At 44.7% G+C, this 7,749-nt stretch overlaps 1 long non-coding RNA gene across 1 annotated transcript; it reads right to left on the minus strand.

Annotated features, from left to right (window-relative positions):
- Positions 1 to 4,038: 4,038 nt before the first annotated feature.
- On the minus strand, positions 4,039 to 6,864 carry LOC135976518 (uncharacterized). Its single transcript, XR_010593714.1, has 3 exons — positions 6,664 to 6,864; positions 5,093 to 5,173; positions 4,039 to 4,220 (listed from the first exon to the last, which is right to left on the minus strand). It is a non-coding gene; the product is annotated as an uncharacterized LOC135976518 (long non-coding RNA).
- Positions 6,865 to 7,749: the final 885 nt, after the last annotated feature.

Raw genomic sequence — 7,749 nt, forward strand, 5'->3', positions numbered from 1 at the left:
TCAAAACGAATTGATTAACCTTATGGCAAGGAAGGTGCTTGATAACATATTGATGAAGTAGGGTTACCAGATAGCAACTAGTGAAGAAACGGGACAGGGGTGGAGGGTAACAGGCGCCTATATAAGAAAAAGTCCAAAAAAACGGGACTGTCTCTTTAAAAGCAGGGCATCTGGTCACCCTATGATGAAGTAGTAATGGACTACACTCCATAGGTGCCGACTCCGTGGGTGCTCCAGCCCCGGAGCTGGAGCACCCATGGGGAAAAATTGGTGGGTGCTCTGCACCCACCGGCAGCTCCCTGACATGCCCCCCCCGCCCCAGCTCACCTCTGCCTCCTCCCCTGAGTGTGCCGCTGAGTCCTGCTTCTCCCCCCTCCCTCCCAGCGCTTGCATCACGAAAGAGCTGTTTTGTGTAGCAAGTGGTGGGACGGAGAGGGAGAAGGAGGAATGCGGCGTGCTCGGGGAAGAGGCAGGGCCGGGGCGGGGATTTGGGGAGGGGTCCAATAGGGGAAGGGAGGGGCGGAGTCGGAGGGGAGCCAGGTGGGGGGGTGATCAGGGGTGCCCCATGGCTGGATATGTGGCCATTAAAGCTCACTCTGAGGAAGTCTTGCAGGGTACTGTAAAGCCTCCATCCGCGCAGGTGGCTGAGAGGTGGCCATACTCTCAGTATTAACCAGGGAGGGCTCAGAGACAAGTTTATGTATCTGTTCTGATTCCAGCTGGGTAGTGCCCTTACCAGCTGGATACCTATCTGGAGACAAAGGGGCATGACAGCTACAGACGAGAGGCCAGTGAAGTACTCTGCATATCTGCAGCATGCATGGCAATTGGCATCTGAGTGGCAGGGGAAGGTTTACCAATTAAAGGTTAGGGCACATACTAAGGAGCAATCTGAAGTATCTATATTAAACTGCCATGCCGATCAGTAAGCCAAACAAGCAGCTAGCATGGGGCCGGAGCATCTATGGACAACCACACCGGTGTCTGCAACAGCAATTAAGATGCCTCGCCCTGATCCACTCTGCAGAAGCAGGTTAAATCCATTCAGGACCTATTGAAACAGAAGTCCTGTTCAGGACGCACAATCTATTGTGATTCTAATGGCTTAGTTGTAGCAATGACATTTAATAACAATAAGGTACCAGTTTTAGCTATGCCAAGTTGCCTAAGGAGGGAACTGATTGGGTTAGCTCACAGCCAGGGCCATTATGCTGTCAAAAAGCCAACAGAGAGAATTGAAAGGGTGGCCTGGTGGCCCAGTTTAAAAGAATATGTGGACTTTTAAATCCACTCCTGCCTCAGGTGTGCAGAATGTAATGCTGATTCAAGGCCCATTAAACGACCCATGTGATTTCATCTGTCTGAAGGCCCTTGGCATCGCCTACAAATAGATTTTATTGGCCCATAATCATGCTCAAGAAAAGGGAATGTGTACTGCCTGGTAGTGGTAGATGTGTTCACCAGATGGGTGGAAGCCTACCCTACCAGAAATGCAACTGCAGCTACCACCACTCGTGTTTTCCTGGAACAAACATTTTCACACTTTGGAATCCCTGCAGATTCCAAAGACTCAGATAGGGGGGCCCATTTCGTCGGAGAGATCACCCAAGCCCTCTGCGCTGCCTTCAATATCAAGCAGCGATTCCATATCGCAGCGCATCCCCAAAGCTCGGGAATTGTGGAAAGAGCCAATAGAACCATAAAAACTACCCTCAAAAAGATGATAGACATGCAGGGGTGGAATTGGGACGTGAAGTTGCCATTCATCTTGATGGCAATGCGATCGACCAAAACCATCCATGGGTTTTCGCCTCACGAAGTGTTTACTGGTGAGCAATGAACACACCTGAACTATAGTGGGTGGGTGGGGTCCTGCCAGACAGATACCAACCCAGGGTCCGTATAGATATGTACATGAGGGAAATCCTAGAGGTAATCAGTGGCATTCAACACCAGGTAGCGCAGCGACTGAGGGCTACAAACCAGGCAGTAACAAGAAATTGGGGAATGTAGATGATAATGGCTGGAAGATCGGTACAAAAGTAATGTTCAGGTTCTATTCCAAAAAGGGACATGTGTTAAGCTCCCGGTGGATGGGACCAGAGCCCATTGTTAACAGGGCTAGCGCGCCTGTCTACCAGCTCCGCATTCCATCAAAGCGAGGAGGGAGGCTCAAGTGGTTCCACTGTAGCGAATTAAAAGTGTGGCGAGGAGGGGAACCTAACCCACCCTAATAAACTTTTTCTTTTTCTTCTCATTCTAGACCAATCATGACCATCACTGCAATCGCCTTACCCCAATCATTGTATGTAATGTTAATTAGTTATGTAAGTGTAGGTGTTCCATATATAGATTTTTATGAGGGGGACCATTGGTATTGTAAGACAGGGTGACATTATGCCTTGGGGGATCTCTCTGTAACCTCGGACCCTTCCGAGGCTGGTGAGCCCATTACTGTGTTTGCGGTTCAGGAGGTCTCACCTGTAAAATTAAATGGGTCCTGGAAAAATCCAGAAGCCAGGGCGAATTTGGAGCCCTAAAAACAGTTTATTACCACAATAACAAGGCAAAACCTCTGGGTTGTATTAAAAAACCATCAGATACCTGCAAGTGGGAATTAAAGAAGCCCTTATTTGGTGACTGCACCAGTGTAAAGGTGCCCTCTCTTCCAAATATGTGCAGATGCATATCCTTTACTGTGCCAAATCAGGTTTCCGCTGGAATAAGCATTGCTAATATTACATCTTCCTGGTCGCCCAGCACCATATCCCTCATAATTAGGTTCAGTACTCCAGTTAGAATGTTCTTTGTTTTGTTTTCAGAGTTATGCGCCTTTGTGCACCCCAATCAAATGTTCAAATAATCAGGCAGTTCCTGTTCAAGAGGTACAGGACTGCGTAAGTGTAGTTAAGTTTAATGTAACAGTAGAAGACTCGGGAATGTGGATAGCTATGGGCCCTTACGGATACCGTACCACGACACAAGTAGTGGTTTTGCCTGAACCAAAGATCAGCTTTGTGGGACCAATAGTGCTAAAGGAGGAGTCCGCTCAGGTAGCTTTGATCCATCCACAATATGCCCTTAAGATCGTGTACGTAACTGCCCACCCAACCATCCTAAACTTATATCCATCATGTAAGCCCTATCTCACACTGCTCTTAAAGGGCTGGGAAGCGTGGCTAAAATCAGTACATAATGAACACCTAAGAATCCACAGAGATGCCACCATAGGGCTGGAAGGTATAGGTCCCAGCCCGGGAATTGCAAGTCTCTTTAATTCAGAAGCAGTGGCCGGGAATCTGGGCCACATACTATCAGATTTTAAAGCTCCATTGACTAGTTCAGTGTCCACAATATCCACCTTTAGTCTGGATTTAGTAACCACATTATATTCATGGTATCTAACAGAAGAGGATGATTTTATCCATCTAATAGAAGCATTAGGGAAATTGCACCAGGGGGTTTCCACAGCCCTTACTTGTAAGTAAGCCCAAATGTGGATGCAGGGAGTGATGCTAGCAATAATCAGGGATGGGTGCAAAAATACCATCACCCCTGAAGTGCTTCAGTCTATCGTGTTACAGGCAAGCCCTTTTGAACAAAGGTACTCCAAGTTTTGGAGGCTCCTGCATTTTAGCTATAATAATCAGTGGGGCAATCTCCAATATATTATTCTCACTGTCCAGAAAAGTGAGGTTTTAATCTTATGGCCAGTGCTACCGTTGGGGCTTATTCTTAATCATACAGTAATGATTCCAAAAGATATCCCTCAATGGGTCACATTTCAACCTAAGTTGGGCACCTATAGCCAGGTAGACACAAATACCTGCCGATGGATACCACAGGCCGGGTATCTGTGCCATACACACGTGTATATAGGACCCCATATCTGCTTATCTAAACCAGGAAAATGTCACTACAGCCTTATAGCGTATCCAGAAGAATTCCCCGAGCTGGTTATTGTGAAACCAGGGTGTGTTTGTATCCGGAACCATTGTTCGTATTTTATTATAAACCAGTTGTATAACATTACTAATGAACAGGGTAAAAACTTATGTTTATGTTTTATATCAACCATACAGGGATGTGATCTAAATTTTAAATCAAACATGTGGGAAAAGTAGAATGTGTCTTTATTATATCAGTTATATAGTCATACGGACCCAGTTCAGTTGGGAATCGATGTTGGTGTTCTTCGGCAATTGCTGACACACTCAGACCTGCGAGAAAGAATAAAAAGGTTAAATGTGCTGGGGCAAGTGTTAGAAATAACTGTCCACCATTCCATAAATTCGATCACCCAAATTTTGGATTGAGTTCAACAGATAGCAGATTTTCCCTATTGGTGGAATAAGTTTTTCTCATTTCCTGGGAGGAACCTGAATTTATATGAATGGCTTTGCCACCCATTGACCATTCTGTTAATCATTGAAATTGGCATAGTTCTAATTTTGATATTATTCATCATCTGGGTGAAATCTAAGTTTGTAGCAGTTTATGGCTTAATTCACCGCTCCCACTTCAATTTAACTAAGAACAATTAACAATTAGTGCTGGCAGGACACCCCTTCTCGGTTTGTCACAGGCAAGGAGGGGATGTGTAAAAAAAAATGAGGCTCCTTAGTTAAATTGTGCATGCTTGGGACACATCCATGTAGGGTGCATGCATGCAATTAAAAAGAGTTATGCAGAGGTTTTGCAAAGTTTGAGTTCCCTGCAAAAGGCACAGGACAGGAAGCACAAAAAGAGAGGAAACCTACCAGGCGGGAGTTGCCTAGCAACCAGAAGGGTATTTAGGGAAGCCGGTCTGGTAGGGGAGGGTTTTTTTCCCTCTCTTTCTCAGGAGAGTGAGAAGGTGGCTGCCTGCTAAACTGTGATTTTAAGTGCAGCAGCAGTCAGGATCGATCTCTCTCTCTCTAACAGCAGGGATTAGCTGTCAGCCCGTGACAGCTGTTGATACCAGTAAGTGCCTTATTGTCGGGGTTTGGTTTTTTTTGGGAGCACACTTGCACACACTTAGAGGTAGGTTCTTACTTGCAGCCACGACGGCGCAAAGGGGTTAGGGTGGGAAACTAGTGTCAGGGACACTCACCTGAACTCTGTCGGCAGCAGTCCCTGTCGGAGGAGGCATCTGATCCAGCTCAGATAGGAGTCAATCCTCCAGCAGCCTCACCTGTGGATGAGTTAAAGTAGAAGGTCTCCAATTACCATCTGGTATGCTTGCCTGTGTGTTTCAGAGTAACAGCCGTGTTAGTCTGTATCCGCAAAAAGAAGAACAGGAGTACTTGTGGCACCTTAGAGACTAACAAATTTATTAGAGCATAAGCTTTCGTGGACTACAGCCCACTTCTTCGGATGCATATAGAATGGAACGTATAATGAGGAGATATATATACACACATACAGAGAGCATAAACAGGTGGGAGTTGTCTTACCAACTCTGAGAGGCCAATTAATTAAGAGAAAAAAAAAACTTTTGAAGTGATAATCAAGCTAGCCGAGTACAGACAGTGTGATAAGAAGTGTGAGAGTACTTACAAGGGGAGATAGAGTCAATGTTTGTAATGGCTCAGCCATTCCCAGTCCTTGATTGACAGAGCCAGACGAGTACCCAGAAGTCACCTCCTACAAGACAGGCCCAACAAAGAAAATAACAGAACACCACTAGCTGTCACCTTCAGCCCCCAACTAAAACCTCTCCAGCGCATCATCAGAGATCTACAACCTATCCTGAAAGATGATCCTTTACTCTCACAGATCTTGGGAGACAGACCTGTCCTCGCTTACAGACAACCCCCCAACCTAAAGCAAATACTCACCAGCAACCACACATCACTGAACAAAACCACTAACCCAGGAACCTATCCTTGTAACAAACCCCGATGCCAACTCTGTCCACATATCTATTCAAGTGACATCATCATAGGACCTAATCACATCAGCCATACCATCAGGGGCTCGTTCACCTGCACATCTACCAATGTGATATATGCCATCATGTGCCAGCAATGCCCCTCTGCCATGTACATTGGCCAAACCGGACAGTCTCTACGCAAAAGAATTAATGGACACAAATCTGACATCAGGAATCAAAATACTCAAAAACCAGTGGGAGAACACTTTAACCTGTCTGGTCATTCAGTGACAGACCTGCGGGTGGCTATATTACAACAGAAAAACTTCAAAAACAGACTCCAAAGAGAGACTGCAGAGCTAGAATTGATATGCAAACTAGACACAATCAACTCCGGTTTGAATAAGGACTGGGAATGGCTGAGCCATTACAAACATTGACTCTATCTCCCCTTGTAAGTACTCTCACACTTCTTATCACACTGTCTGTACTCGGCTAGCTTGATTATCACTTCAAAAGTTTTTTTTTCTCTTAATTAATTGGCCTCTCAGAGTTGGTAAGACAACTCCCACCTGTTTATGCTCTCTGTATGTGTGTATATATATCTCCTCATTATATGTTCCATTCTATATGCATCCGAAGAAGTGGGCTGTAGTCCACGAAAGCTTATGCTCAAATAAATTTGTTAGTCTCTAAGGTGCCACAAGTACTCCTGTTCTTCTTTTTGCCTGTGTGTGTATGTTAGATTAAGGTTCTATTGTTATTCCCCTCTTTTCCCTTCCTCCCTTAGTAATTAAAGGTACATTTACATTCAAACAGCAGTGTGGGTGGCGTTCTTCCTAGGCAAACTCTGACAGATGGGTTCGGAAGGGACCTGCAAAGGATTAGTAACCTCCTGTCAATCTCTGATTCAGAGCCTTCAGGAAGAGTTTGCTTCTCAGAATATGATATATGCCATCATGTGCCAGCAATGCCCCTCTGCCATGTACATTGGCCAAACTGGACAGTCTCTACGCAAAAGAATAAATGGACACAAATCTGACATTAGGAATCAGAACATTCAAAAAACAGTAGGAGAACACTTTAACCTGTCTGGTCACTCAGTAACAGACCTGAGGGTGGCAATTTTGCAACAGAAAAGCTTCAAAAACAGACTCCAACGAGAAACTGCTGAACTTGATTTGATATGCAAACTAGATACAATCAACTTAGGTTTGAATAAAGGCTAGGAATGGCTGAGCTATTACAAACATTGAATCTATCTCCCCATGTAAGTATTCTCACACTTCTTATCAAACTGTCTGTACTGGGCTATCTTGATTATCACTTCAAAAGTTTTTTTTCCTCTTACTTAATTGGCCTCTCAGAGTTGGTAAGACAACTCCCACCTTTTCATGCTCTTTGTATGTGCATATATATATCCTCTATATATGTTCCATTCTATGCATCCAAAGAAGTGGGCTGTAGCCCACGAAAGCTTATGCTCAAATAAATTTGATAGTCTCTAAGGTGCCACTAGTACTCCTGTTCTTTTTGCGGATACAGACTAACACGGCTGCTACTCTGAAACTTCTCAGAAGCATTACACTTGGGGTGTTTGGGTTACAACAAGGAAAGTTGGCACCTGTGCTACACTCTTGACATTAGTCACAGTGAAAAGATGTCATTTACAGTAAGATTTGTTGACGACAAGGATGGCTTATCCAAGTAAAGGAAAACTTTATCTATTTCCAGTCTGTGGACGACTCTACTGGAAAAAGCCTAACAGAATTGTTTATGCAGCAGAGTCCTGTGGCACCTTATAGACTTAACAGACGTATTGAAGCATGAGCTTTTGTGGGTGAATACCCACTTTGTCGGATGCATGTAGTAGAAATTTCCAGAGGCAGGTATAA

This window comes from Chrysemys picta, chromosome 1 (assembly GCF_011386835.1).
Source record: "Chrysemys picta bellii isolate R12L10 chromosome 1, ASM1138683v2, whole genome shotgun sequence".
NCBI classification, from domain to species: Eukaryota; Metazoa; Chordata; order Testudines; family Emydidae; genus Chrysemys; species Chrysemys picta.